At 51.6% G+C, this 14748-nt stretch overlaps 1 protein-coding gene across 7 annotated transcripts in view; it reads left to right on the top strand.

The window, feature by feature from the left end:
• Positions 1–12083: 12083 nt before the first annotated feature.
• The window catches only part of BBX (BBX high mobility group box domain containing), a 136588-nt gene continuing 133923 nt past the window's right edge, over positions 12084–14748 (top strand). For 2 of the 7 annotated variants that reach the window (XM_084528930.1, XM_084528916.1), the window contains exon 1: positions 13268–13376. The gene's annotated coding sequence lies outside the window, so the exon portion shown is untranslated. Of the gene's footprint in view, positions 12146–12494; positions 12596–12920; positions 12971–13266; positions 13377–14748 lie in introns of those variants that run through there. The other 5 variants (XM_084528922.1, XM_084528929.1, XM_084528927.1 and 2 more) reach the window with 5 other exon arrangements.

The raw sequence follows: 14748 nt of genomic DNA, 5'->3' as shown, positions 1-14748 counted from the left end.
GGTGGTACCCCATTTTGGTGTCTGGGTGACACAGGCCACAGTGTGGGATACTCTGTCTTCCACTGGCTCACACTTCTCCTCCTTGGATTCTTGTAAGAAAGAGTGGGGGGAAAAAAAAAAAAAAAAAAAAAAAAGTCTTGAGATTTCCTTCCTCCAGGGGCATCAGGCTGGCCATAGCTACTGCAAGCACCCTTGGATAGGTCTGCTCTACCGTGTAGTCTTAACCCACCTACAGCTCAGGAGGCTCAGACTGGGTCTGGTAGAAATAACTATCCCCATCCTGAACTTTTAAGCAGTCCTCTGCTTGGTCCCACATGCCAGCAAAAAGCAATATTTGAGCTAAATTTTAATTCAAGTTCTCTTCAACCATTTGTTTTTTCAAAGCTGTGAGGCATCAAGCTTTCGTTGTCTCCAGCCAAGAGAGAATGTGAAACGGCCCCAACAGGTGCTGGGGAGAAGCATTTCAGAATCAGCTCATAACTCAACAGACACAAAGTAAATGTATTCAATAAATATTTTATTTTGACACATAGTACACATTCGTACTTTAAGCAAATACTATAGCCAAAGGGATGCTTACAAAGAGATTGACACAAAAGAAATAGCAAAGCATAAAATTATCATTTTCCTGAACAGAGAGATTTTTGTACTTGGAAGAGTTTTTATATTCTTTATTGAATACCATTCATGTGCTCTGTACTGCTGAGAATCCATAGCCAGCCTTGGGATAAATACTTTCAGAGTCATTTAACGATTTGGAGACTAAAGCCCATTGACAGTAGTTATTAGGTGCTTTTGATGGTGTTACCTGTCTTCTACAGTCCACAGGGCTCACTATCTAAACCCTTCAGGTCATTAAGAGACTTTCCATTTAGTTCAACGGCTCTACGCCAGTCTTGCAAGGTGCTGTGACCTCTCTTTGAGGAGGCGGGAACCTTTCCGGAACAAGAGATTGGTTTGGACTAGGAGAGAGAGTTTAATTAGGGTAATACAAGGTGTTTTTAAGGAGGCAACGCTCACTGCTACGATGCAAACAGCAGAGGCGGTGGTGCTAGAATAGTTTAACATGTATTTTGACCTTTCAAGTGAACGACGAAGAAAACCAGTGAAACCAACACCCCCCATTTGATTCAAACTGCTGCAGTCTTCACTCGCACCTTAGTTAGGGAAAACTCCAGTAATCTTTGGCAAACCTGAAGCATTCAGTCAAGATTAGCAAGGCAAAAAAAAAAAAATGACTCACCTTGTTCTCTTCTGTCTACTCAGATTTGAAAGAATCTGGGCTGCTTGTTGTTATGAAACCCAACCTTGTGTGGATTCCAAGCTGATGAGCACGAGCGCCTGAAAATATCAGAAAACTGTGGTTTAGCAAGAGAAATAGAGAGTGAGTGGAGGAGCCATCCTGTTGATTTTGGAAGGAGTGGCAAAAGTTCCACTGACTTCAGCTGGGTACGAGCCAGGCCCACCGGGCATAAAACTCCACTTGGCATCTCTTCCATCTTCCACACACAATACTGACAGGGGTCCTACAGACAAAATCTAATTGATTGTGGCACTCAGACATCACCCCAAAATTGTTCCTTTGTGGCAGAGTTTATCCCCGTGTAAAGATTCAGCATGAATAGGACTATGAGAGACTTGGATGCTGCATAAACCTTGTTTTGTTCCTCCGCATAATTGAATTCCACCCTTGGAGAATAAGCAAGGAAGTCTGCTTCTAAATGGTTCGTTTTCTATTACAACTCATGATGGATGCGTGTTTTCAAAGTATTTTAAAGGCATGTGTGCATTATACTAAAGAAAGGTGTTAGTTTGATGGTGTTGGAAAATGAAACCTTGGATTTAGCCAGAGATAAGAAAGAGCTCTTTAATATTTCCATAAAATCTTTGGTTGAAACACAGATGCAACAGGATCCCATGACTTCATCAGCCCACTGCACCACAATTGTTTCCTAACGGCCTTTCACAGAGTTTAATATAGAAGAGGAAGATCAACTGGATGTGAATATCGAGCTCCATGTGCTGAGAAAGGGTAAGTGCTGTGACAGTGCTATCCTTGTCGTATTATCGCAGCATGCACAGACTGAGAAAATGAGGGCTTCTAGAAGGTAATTCACCTGAGGAATTTGACCTTTATCTAGTTATTATGCGAAAATATGGCTTCACCATACATAAAGTGGACTAGAACAATTGGCATACCTATTGATAATGAGACATCATGATATTGAAATACGTGGATGTTGTAGATTATTATTCTCCTCTTCGTTTCACACATACACACACCTGTTCAGAATGAAAATTGGCTAGCTATACATTTACTAAATTTCTCCAATAACACAGAAGTTTTGTAGAATAAAGCAACGAGTTCCAGTGGCAACATATGTGCTCAGCTCCTGCTATGAGATCGAAAGCAGACAATCCCTACAGACCCCAGCGTGGGGATGACAGCCTGACAAAATCACACCCCGTACTTACTTTTGTGTCACTGTAAAAGCTCTGAGTAAAGCTGGAGAATAAAAGAGATGAAACCATTTTAAATAAGCATTGGTATGCTAACAAAAGCAGCACTGAGGTTTCACCAGCTGGGTCTTGTCTTGGGAAGATGCTGAATGGTCTTAACAGGGAAGGTAGCAACCACACAATTTTCTTGGTGTCACAGATGAGCCAAAATGCAACAATACCCTTGGAGAAAGTACATTATTTTTCACAGTAATGGGAAAATGCCCCAAAGTATCTGGGTCGTTTCATTAAACCACTGCAGTCAATTACATAAAAACTACTTTGGGGGAAGGATTCTATACCTATTACTGGACTTAAACCGTAAAGGAGTGTGGATGTGAATGAATTATTTTTTCCTTTGTATAAAAGCGCTACTGAGGTTGTGTTCAGCATAAGGAGAAATTCTGAAACAAGATAAGTAATAAAATAATCCAACGGGAAAAACAACGGGAGCAACAACCATCAGAGAGTGAGCAGAGTGAAAAACCAATGCAGAGAAAAGATAAATAGAGAAGCAAAGGTGGTGAAGAAAAAAATATCCAAAGTGCCCCACATTCGTATCTGAATGCGCCTTGGAGGATAAGGGGTATTCCAGCCTTTCAGGAGGCAGAACAGCTCAGCAGAAAACTAAACACAGAAGCAGTCACCAAGACTTTTTCTCCTGTGGGCCGCGTTTATAATCAGAAATCAAAACAAGTTAATATAAAGGCAACGATGACAAAAGAAGTACAAACAAAAATCCCTAGCTTGCAACCACCTACTTCAGTAGCAGAGTTTCAATGTACGATGTCATTCCAGCACTCTCATTTTCCTATAAGTTATTTTCCTATAGAACTCGGGACAGATTGGTCCTCACCTGAACTTCAAAGCCAAGGTGCTTGCTCCCTAGCCATTCTGCTATTAGGAGCTGTGCAGGTTCACAGCCTCCCAGGCACATGCTGTGTCTGGTGAGTGATTTAGAGGCACTGATGTTCAAAGCCGTTCAGCCAGCCACAAGCTGGCCCACCTCGCACCGTTTTGAGGCCATTGCTGCCAGTTCCTTTGGATTGGCAGCAATACTTCCCTCAGAGAATTAATAATTGTAAAACATCAGGAGTTACCGAAACTAGCAGATAGCTAAAGTGATTCTTGTCATAGCTTCTGGTATCTTTTTTTTCCAGTCACAATGGGTATCCAGTAGATCAGTCCACATTCCATGTTCGTATGTTGCGTATTTTAATGGTGTGTTTGATTGTTTTCCCTGCCCTATTTTGGAAACAAGATAAAACATTCCAGAAAGGGGCTCGCCAATTAAATGTTCAAATCCATAAGGGATAGATGTTGTAATACCCGTGCTGTTTCTTATGCTGAACAATAATTTAGGAAAAACTGCTGTATTTAGGGTATGTTCATCCCTGTGTGCATGGGAAGAACCTCACAAACATAGCACGTGAGTGTACATTTTCTGTAACTTACCCCTGGCAATAACCTGTGTTCAGACATCCATGCTTACCCCATCTCCATGTATTTAGCTCTTTCTGCTTATAAACTAGTATAATGTGTATAATGAAGCTCAGTCCAGTATTCACTCTGTAAGTATCTTAACAGGCAGGTGGGACTGTGGAGACCTGTTTTGTGTTGGTGGGCATTAACTTAGATCATTGTACCTGCAGAGAAAGCGCTTGCCAACACGTATTACAGCTCCACACTCTACCCTTACACAATCGGGTTCTGCCTGTGTGTGCAGAGGCCCTGCAATGAAGCACTGCCATTTCCCTGAAAAGGAGAGCTGCATGTGGAATCAAGCGAAGCCGATATTTTTACCCATACAATTTTCCTCTTGCCAGGAAGCTGGTTGGATTTTGTTTTGTTTTGGTTTTGTTTGTTTGTTTTTATGAGAATGTCCATGGGGGAATGTCGTTTCCATTTAAACTTTTATTTTAATTTATTTTGGTAGTAAATGCTAACACTTCAGTGAAGATAAAGATGCTGCTTGGTATGTGTTGCCCAAGAAATATGAAAAATTTCTAATGAAATGTATTCATTTGAAATTGGAAGGTGAAGGGATTCCTGTCAGCCATAATGTGAAAGACTAGGAGGATTTGTCCTTAAGGAAATAACACCTCCCACATCAGTTAACACTCTAGATGGTAAGCAAAGGAAACAGAAGAGGGTGCATGGTCACAGTTTCTCCTCCACTCATCCCTGCATGCCTGTTACACCTGCATGTGTGGAAGCAAAGATGCTGAGCTCTAAACTATACAAATCCCATCCAAACGGCAGAGCTTTGGGAACAACCCCATGCTCACTGACACTGATGTGGTCCTTTGCAATAATTTCAGCAGGGTTTGGTACAGGACCAGGTCATGCAGCACTGCTAACTTTGTGCATCAGTGTGTGAGGGTAGACAGAAAATACCTCACTTTTATTTTATTTTATTTTATTTTTTTATAAAGCAGCATCTTGTGAGTTTTCAAGAGACTATGCATGCACAGAGTGTTTTAAATGCACATTTTAAGTTGTTTGCAGTTGACTGAGGAATTGCACTGGTGCAGGACCAAACTAAGAGCATGAACAAGCGAGGCTGAATGCCAGTTTGAGCACAGTTTGGTAACGCTGAAAACAGAAAACTGAAAGCATTGTAAACACTGAACTCATTCTGTCATGAGGACCAGCTTTGGGGGATTCCTGAGCCAGTTCACAGGGTGCCCATAAGAAGACAGAGATGTTTGGGGGTTTTCTCTACAACAAGACTGGGGTAAACTCAGTTTGATCTCATGCTTGAGCACCATCTCTCAGCATAGCTTGGAAAGAGCCGTCGCTCCTCCTTGTGCCTCAGTTTTCTACCTGTAAAAGAGACATAATAATACCTACATTCTCACAGGTTGGAACAGCAGTGAACGTACGATGACTACAGTTTGGAGACAGTGCAGTAATCCACAGGTGGGCACCATGGGTGGGAAAAATGGGTGTGGGACTGGACGCTGAGACTGAACCTTCACTGCTGCTGGAACGGAGTGAGGCTTTGGTAATGCCTTAGGTAGAGCCTCCTCTTCTCTCTGTCTCAGTGACTCACGCCTGCAAGGGCTTGTTGAGACCTTTAGGTTCCTCACACCCCGCTAATGCCAAAGCAGAGACATCTTGTGCAGCAGTGGGCAGGGAACATGCATTGAGTGAGCGACCCGCTGGTGGCTTCCCCTGCTCCGGACCTGATCTGCTGAGTGACCTTCCCACACTGCTCCGCTTTGTGGCCAGTGTCAATACTCTGCCTTGTGAAGTTATCTGTCAGCAGCGATGGGGTGGCTTTGCCCCTCAGGGAATACTCGCTCCACCCCCACCAGCAAACATCACACACAATGTTTCATCCTCAGATAAAAATGGCTTTGTACCCCTGAAGCATGAATACCAGAAGTGTGTTCCTCTGACTGAAGGATGTGGCGACGGGCTTTCACGCAGATGGGTCAGCGAGGGGCAGGTTTTGTTTGGCTTTTGGTACTTCGTGTACCCACTCAGAAGCACAGTGGAAAAATGAATAAATAAAAATAATCAGAAACTTGAAAGCTGCACAAGCAAATGTACCAACCAGTTCCCTAGGTTCTGTCCAGTGACACAAAATCAGGGTGCAGCCCTGGTTAACTGCGAAATCTGAGACTTGGTCTTCAGTCTAGCTGTTGCCATCTGTACTCCAAAATAAGAGATCCTGACAAGTACTTACAAACTGGTGACAGCAGGAAAATATCCCCCTCTAGTCAGCAAGAGCTCTGTCATTGCTATTCACACTGTCAAGACTTCCCTCACTGATTGTTAAGTTTTGGAGCGAGAAACGTGCCTGAGCACAAGGCTCCAGCCTCACAAGCAAGACAAGGAAGGACAGAGCTCTGAAGCTACACCGACACTTGTTTCTAGGCAGATTGTCTGGAAGAGCCAAGATTGTGCCAAGGCTTAAGCGTATGTGCTGGAACAGCTCAAAGTCAAGAGATGTGTGTATAAACCACCCTTTGACCAGCACCTCGGTTTGGATGTAAGGCACTTGGGTAATTTATGAAATAATGCTTATGTATAGGCAGGAAAATTGGAATGGAAGCAACAAGTCAGCCTGGAGATTTAAGACTGAAGGGGAAATGATTATTAACTCAATCTAAGCTTTGCTGAGGATGCACAACGTGAGTTCATCTCGGTAGAACTTCAACACAGTCAAGTATTTAAGGTTTCTTTATGAACACCCCTCACAGACAATAAATCTCGCCCAAGATTTCTGCATGTCTTCCTGCAACTTCCATTTGAAAAAGAATGCAGGCAAACCACCAATGTCACAAAGCCCAAGACATGAACCGTTTCCTTCTTCCTCTTTTTTTCTTTTTTATTTATTTCCTGGAAGGCCTCAATATCCATCCAGTTTTGTTTCCCTCCCTACGTCATTCTTCAAAGCTGGTAATCTTCCTTCTAAAAGCAGTTCCTCAAAAAGTGAAGGCTAGATAAGGTCCCCTATCTCGAGGCTCCACTGGACGGGATGCTTCTTCCCTCTTTGCCAGCAGCTGAGCTTGGGATCCTTTGTTGTATTCCCCCACGACTACCACCTGAAGGAATAAACCACTGATCCCTGTTCCTGAGGCCTTCTCTTGTAGAGATGGACGAGATCACCAGCAGTGCTCCGTACTTGCCTAGATATAACGAGTTAAGAGTCAAATACCATGCCTTTGAGTGACTCAGTGACTAATGCATGCTCTTGTTACTTAGGGTCAAATGGTCACTTGCACTGTTTACTTTACAAATGGTAGCAGCACTGTGCTGCCAAAGAAGCGTGCTGTGGTCTCAAAGCCGAAGGAACTGCAGGCATGGCAGCGGGGCGACGGGATGTGCATCTGCAAAGCCCAGAATCCATGAGCATTCGGGCTCACACCTCATAGGTGCTGCTCTTCCATTTGAGTAGCTGCAGGGAGTTGGCACTTGTCAAGCACGGGCTCAATGACATCCTCTTCAGTTAAGCAGTGGACTTATAAGAATATAAATGTTTTGCTGCTTGGTTGTCCTTGTTCTCCTAGAGAGAAGGACATGCATATTCGTGAGGTAGTTCTGGAGTCACTGGCAGTGTACTGGAGGTCCGAGGAGGATGCTACAACAGAGCTGTCATTTCTTTAAAGGACCCTGAACATTTATAGAAAAGGGAAAACAAGCAAATAAATTAATGTTTGAATAATTCCAGATATGGAGATGGGAAAAAGAGGCCCTTGGGTGGCAGAAGGAGAAAGCTACTCAGTAGCACTGGAAGGTATTAAGGGGCTAGCAACCTAAAACTGAAAAAAGACTTCCAATTATATTTTATGCTTAAAGCAGTTAAATAATATTGCAGCTTGCATGAGAGTTAGAGTAAGAACTGTAAGGTTTGAGAGCATGGGGCTGAGGAAGGCTGCAGTCCTTCGGCTCAGCTTTTTGCAGGGACTTTGTCAGTAAGTCTGAAGGAATCCCGCTTTACGGGGTGTGTGAGTGATAGAGCTGCAGCTCTCTTGCGTGTCGCCAGCTTTGGAAACCAATTTACTCGCATGAGACTAACTCAGTGGGCTACATAAACTCAGGTGAGCAGGCCTGCCCTGATTTACATGTATTTTGTAATGCAGTGCTCTTGTATAATGACAAGGAAAATCTCCCGAGTTTAGAGCTGAGCTGGCAGTTGCTTTATCATCGCAGACATCGCATATTTCACACGCGCCAGTGTGTTAAGTAGTTAACATGTACTCACTTAACGCACACCTCAATGTCTTGCGGAATCAGAAGCAATCTTTACTGAAGTGGTAGGCTCAAACAGGCCTGGATGCTCTGGCTAACCTATTACTTCTTCTGAACCAGGAAAAATGGTAATAGCTCGTGCAGGTGTAGTACTATTTCTCTGAAAAAGGGAGGCACTATGAAAGAGACAGAGCATCAGAGAAAGAAATATACAAAGCGATGCACAGGGAGTCAGAAGCCCAGATTTGATTCCTGACTTTGCTGCTGCCATACTGCGAGATTCCTGGCAAGTCAATTCACCTGTCTGTTCCCTTCCTGCCCTCCTGTCCAGTCTGTTAAATGAACTGCTGGCAGCTCAGGTCAGACATTGCTTGTAGGAGCCAACCTCGCAGTAGCTGGTTTTGTCAGAGGGTTGCAGTTGCTACTGCTTGACTAGTAAAAAGAGGCATAAAGAGAAGGAAAAGAGTTAATAGGAGACAGTGGGAAACGGGCGCACAGCTAGGGAATGTTTAGAAACAGCACCTAGAAATTACACGGAAGAAAATATTCTGACGATCTTAATGGTGTGAAATAACAGGGGCGAGGAACAGGAGCGAAGAAATGCAGTCCCCTACGGAGAAACCAGCAGAAGAAGTTGGCCCTTTCTCTGGCTTCTGTTGAGTTCTCGAGAAACTGAAAGTGCTCCTAAAAGGGGCTGAGGTGGGAACAACAACTTCCTGAAAGCGTGGTCCTTGGAGGATGGCTATTCTGCACTGCTCCCGTGGCTCCGCGCCTAGTCTGAAGCGGGTAAGTCTGAAGTCTTTCTCCAGCTTTAGTTCAGACAAAAAGCCTCCTCCCTTCGGTGCTTGCACATAAATCGCTATTAATGTTACCGTGTTATACAAGTGCATTGGGGAGGAAAACAGGGTCCCTCTAATGCATTGTCCGGTGTTTTTTAACCTGAAGGATGCCACGCTCCTCCGTGGGCTGTGGGTGGGCACAAACCACAAGGGGAAAAAAAAACAACAGAGGTGGGACAGGCTCCGTAAGGCTGCATCTGCCTCACCCTTTCTTCCCCGTGCTTCTCCCCAGGCGGCGTGCAAGGCTTAGCGCAGATGAAGCATATGCTCCCAGAGTTGCCTTATGGCCTTCCTCCCCGGCTCACATGACAACCGTCACTTGTAGTCAGCCATGGTAGCAGCTCAGAGGGATCCAGGGCCTGCAGGCTCGGGCTGCAGCTGGCTACTCCGAGCTCCCTCGCTAGTGTCTGAGTGCGTGCGAGCCGGCCGTGGAAGCACACATCCACCGCAGCCACCGGTGGCTGGCCCCGTTCCGCAGCCAGCAGGTAGCTTCTGCCGGGGGCAGGAGGAGGAGAGCAAGTGTTAACCGTGGGTCAGATGCAGGCCCCCCGCTGCCAGTGAGCTCCTCGGCAGGCCCCAGGGGAAGGGAACAGAACAAATCCTGATTACTCTCATTTATATTGATGCTATCCTTTTCCCCGGCGTTATTAAATAACAGCGAAGCGAAGGGAAATATGTTTTCTCCTTTTGACAGGGCACAGACACGTGGACACTTTCATCTTTTATGTTGTGCCATGGGTTAATTAAGAGGGGGCACGCATTTGCGGGCGGGGGGAGGATGCTCTTCTGTCACCTGCATGCAAAATGGGCGAGTCCAAAGGAACTCAAGCAAATGCCACAAATGTGCAACTTCGAAGCCCCAGATCTGGCTGCGTGGGCATCTGCTCTATCTGCACTGAACCACACCAACTTCAGCAGAGCTCTGGCTGCACGCAGGAGCATGTGTGAACAGAGCACAGTGTAGGGTCCAGGCCTCATGCTTTTAAACACCGATACCAATTACACAGAAGTGTCAGCAAGGCAACACTTCTCATTTAACAACATGAGTTTCTGCAGGAAAATCTGGAAATGCAGCTTGCGCAAAGTCTGAAGCCAACCAAGAACCAGCAAGCATCTTCAAAAAGTTCAGCACGCACTGGCTGTCCCCCGAAAAATTCCTCCGAGACTCTGGCTACCACCTTGTAATTCTTGATAGCGGTGACTGACTAATGCCAGAAATATCTCTGAGTGGGCATGCAAAGAGATTAATTTGCTTAAATCACATGTAGAGAAATGGAGGAACAGAAATATTTACTACTCTCCCATCCTCTCCCTCTCGGTGTTTGCAGAATGCCCTGGATTGATAGCCCAAGAAAACACAGCCCTCTCTTTCACTACTGATGCAATGAATCAAAGGCAGCAGAAAGTCGAGCATTTTATTTTCTGACTATACCGGTGTACCTTAGCTTACTCATCTCTCCTAAACGGTGACAAAATACTTGTGCTTCTACAGGCCGAATACGTGGCTGGCTGCCTTGCGACTCATGGAGCCATTGGTAACTCTGCAAAGTGGACACAGAACAAGATTCTTCTAATTCGTAGCACTGTTGATCCATTTTGTGTGGCTATAAACAACTACATTGCATGCAAGGTGTCCCTAGCTTGACCTCTCCTGGGCTGGAAGGGCATCAAACGTAACAGAGAGTCCTGATAAAGAAGAAATGGAAGCATCCTTTAAAATGAACTTCATGTGTGCTAACAAGCACCTAAATCACGTATATTGCCCAGTAGTTACCTACACCGGCAGGACTGTAGCAGTGCAGAGGTGCGAGAGGCTCTGTGGTGTACTTTTATTAAAGTGAGTAAAAGAAGCCAAGAAATGAGGCACACATGCCAAAAAGGAAGGAACTACGTACACCAGGTGTGCTTTAACTGTCCGGCTTGGGCCTCTGACTGGCACCTGCTTGTGCATACGGACAAGGTGCTGCTCACCTACAGTTGCAAAACACCTCATCACCTACAGATGATAGGAGGAAAATCTGCCTGAAAACGAGGCCACCTCTTCATATGTGACCAGTGAGTTTTGTGGGCCTTGGCTTGCCGGTGTCCTGGCCTGTGGCACCTGACACGCACCTGACTTCCACAGGACGGATGCTCAGTTAGCGCTGGAAATTAAAAATATGAGGTAAAATGTATTAATTGCAGAGTGTGTTTATTGTGATAGTTGTATGTTATTCGGGCAGCGGCTGTCCCACTCCCCCGTACACCACGCAGGGTGGAAGGCAGCTCGGGGTAATTTCTCACATCTTCGTAAAAACCACGCGGGCCGAGTTGGAAACACGGGTACGATTTTGTGCTGTAAAACCAGCTTGTGCTTTACTTCACCGCTTTATTCAGACATTGGAAATATTACTCCACGTTATTTGACATAGCTGTGCTGTAAAGGGAAGAAGTAAACAATGGGAGGATGCTGAAGCCAGCCGTGCCCAGCGGGGCGTGCTGAGGACGGGGACGCGTGGGGTGAGCTGCGCGGTACCCCCGCTGCTGGGTGTGCGAGGGGAGAGGGTTGTGTGTCCTGTGGGAGCGGCCAGCCGCGTTTCGGCGGTCGCTGCCCCTCGCTGTCATGCCAGCTGCAGCCTGGGCTCCGCGAGGGGCTGGCGGTGAGTGTGTGCCCGGTGTGTGCCCGGTGTGTGCCCGGTGTGTGCTGCGGGGGCACGCCGGGGTGCGGGGCGGCTCCCGCAGCCGGAGGGGAGCTCTGCCCCTCACGCTCCGGCTGCGGGACGGGCGGGCAGAGCCCCGCGGCGAGCTTTGTGCGAGGCGAGGAGCGTGAGCACGGTAACAGCGCCTGTGTGAGCGAGCGAGTGTGAGGACTGAGTGTGAGTGTGCGAGTGAGTGAGTGAGTGTGCCAGCGGCTCCCCGGCGGGGCGCCGCGAGTGTAACGGCGCCGCTGAATGGCTGGCGGGCCCGTCCGTCAGCGCGGCGGCCAATGGCGGGCCGCCTTACATGGCGGGGGGCTGTTGTGGCGCTGCCCGGCTTGCATGGCTCCGCGCGGAGCCGCGCTGCGAGCCGGGGGGGCCGCGCTGCCAGCCGGGCCGGGGGGCGCCCGCAGCCCCCAGCCCCAGCAGGTGAGCCCCGGCCTGGGGGTGGCCGCTCCCGCGGGGCCGCGGGGCCGCCGCCGGCCCCCGTCCCTCCCCAGCCCTGCCCGCGTTGGGAAAGTTTGGGCAGGGGAGGACGGGTGGGTGCGCGGCTGCCCGGCGGGGAGGGCAGGGGCGGGGGGCGAGGGGCGCGGGGCTGGGGGGCGCGGGGCTGTGCGGGGCTGTGCGGGGGCAGCGCTGCTGGCAGCGCGGGGAGGAGGCAGGGGTAGGCCAGCCGGTGCCAGGCTGCGCTGGGAAGCAGGCACCTCTCGGCGCCGGCGGGGAGGAAGGGGAAGGAGGAGGAGGAGGAGGAGGAGGAGGAGGGGGGGGGGAGGAAGGCCGGCCAGCCATCGGCCGCCGCTCGCTGCCCGGCCGCGGGGGGACCTGGCGGGGGCATCGCGGGCAGAACCGAAACTTCATCCCCGGGGGGAGCGCCCGGCGGTACGGGCGGCGGGGCCGGGGGCTGCGGGGCCGGGGGGGGACGCCCCGAAACGGAGCCGGGGGGAGCCCCGGGAGGGGGTCGCGATCCGGCCGCCGGGAGCGGGCAGCGGGCGCAGGGGCGATGCCGGCGGGCGGGCAGGGCAGGGCAGGGCAGGGCAGCGGCCGGGCTCGGCCGGGAGTTGGGCTCCGCGTTTTCCGGTAGGCAGCGGCGGAGCCCCCGGGGGGGCGGCCCCGGGGGGCGGCCCCGAGGGGCTGGGGGGGTGTCGGTAAGTTTGGGGCGGGGAGCAGCCCGGCTGCCTGCCTGCCTCCGGGAGGAGGAGGAGGAGGAGGAGGGTGGGAGGCAGGCCTCGGCCGCGTCCAGCCGTCGCCGCGGAGGTAAGTTGTGCCATTGGGTGGTCGCGATGACAGAAAACTTGGCGGGGGCCCCCCCGGGCAGGGGGCGGCCGCCTCGGGGGGGGGCTCCGGGCGCCGCCGGCAGCCGGATGGGTGCTGCGAGATCGGGTCGCTGGTGAATTACAGAAAGCAGCAGCCCTCCTCCTCCTCCTCCTCCTCCTCCTCCTCCTGCTGCTGCTGCTGCTGCTGCTTCTCCTCCTCCTCCTCCCCCCCCCACCCCCGCCAGCCGCTTCGCTCTTCCTCCTCTCGGGTTTATTTGCAATGTATGAAACTTGCATGGCCGTGGGGAGAGCCGATCCGGGGTAGGCTTGCGAGGAGGAGGAGGAGGCAGGGAGGCAGAGGCAGGCAGGGAGGCAGCCGCGCTAATCCCGGCGCCGTGCGGCAGCAGGTTTGCGTTGGAAATATCGGCGCAGCCCGGCGCCGGGGGAGGGAGGCAGGCAGGGAGGGGAGGGAGGGAGGCAGGGAGGGAGCCGCGATGCGAGGGGCAGCCGGGGGAAGGCAGAGGCAGGGCCGCGGGGCTGCCACCGCGCCGGGGGGCGGCTTCGCCACTTTCTGATTTATTTCCCCGGTTTATTGTTGCGCCGGGGGAGGCCCCGGCGCTGTAAAAGTTGTTGTTTTTGGCGTGTGTGTGCGTGTGCGTGTGCGTGTGTGTGTGTTCTGGTTGTTGTTGTTGCTGTTGGGGTTTTGTGTTTTTTTATTTATTTTTTTTTTTTTCGGAGGTGAGCGAGTCGAGTGCGTGCCGGGAGGGGAGGCCGCCAGGCCGGCGGTGGTCACTGGGGCCTGGGGCGCCGAAACCATTGCCCGTCCTGCCGGTGACACGTCCCGGGCCCGCCGCGCCGAGGGGACAGCGGGGGGGGGCCGGCACCCGTGCGGCTCCCCCGGCGCCTCCTCCTCCTCCTCCTCCTGCTGCTGCTGCTGCTGCTCGCCGGTGGCAGCGGGATGATGGCCCGGGCCCGCGGGGCGGAGGAGGGGAGCAGCGGGCAGGGAGGCGGCCGCCGGCCGGAGCCCCCCGGGCGGGTGGAGGTGCGGGGGGAGCCCCCCGCGGCCCGGCCCTGGCCCCGGCCCCATCCCCGTCCCCGGCCGGGTGCCCCCCGGACCCCTGGGGGTGAGGTCGGTGCGGTGCCGCCGCTCCTCGCCTCCCCGCTCCAAGCAAGATGGACTCTCGCTCGCCTCTCCGCTGCCTCCCGCACTCCGCCGCTTCTCGCCCTCTCCCTCTCCCCCCCGGCTGGTGTCAGCCGCCGGGATCGACATTTTGCAACTCGGGCGCAAACTTGATGCTGGCCGGCGGCGGGCGGGGGGCGGGCGTGTGTCTGTCTGTGTGTCTCTGTGTGTCTCTGTGTGTGTGCGAGCCCGGAGAGGCACGGAGACCCTGCCGGCAGCGGCGGGCTCGCTCCATGTTTAATACCTTGCCTTGCCTTCCCTCCCCACCCCGCAGCCCGGATGCCGGTGGCCCTGCACTTCGCACGGGCGGCGGCGGCGGCGGCCTGGGGCCCAGAGCCCTGCCCCGGCCCCGGCTCCCCCCGGCCCCAGCTCCCCCCGGCCCGCGGGGGCCTCGCCGGGACTCGAACCCGCGGCCCAGGCGGCGCCGGGCCCACCCGCGGCAGCGCCGCCGCTTTTGTCCGTGCCCCGGTGTCTGTGTGTCTGTCTGCGTGTGTCTGTGTGTCCCCACGGACACCCCTTCTGGCCGTGTCCCCCCCTCACGCACCCCCCCCTTTTGTCCGCCTCCCCCGGGGTCTCGCCCCGCGCCCGCCGGGCTGGCA

The sequence above is a fragment of the Aythya ferina genome, assembly GCF_964211825.1.
Source record: "Aythya ferina genome assembly, chromosome: 1".
Lineage (NCBI taxonomy): Eukaryota > Metazoa > Chordata > Aves > Anseriformes > Anatidae > Aythya > Aythya ferina.
The sequence above is the reverse complement of the archived record's forward strand: the minus strand, read 5'-3'. Positions and strand labels throughout refer to the sequence as shown.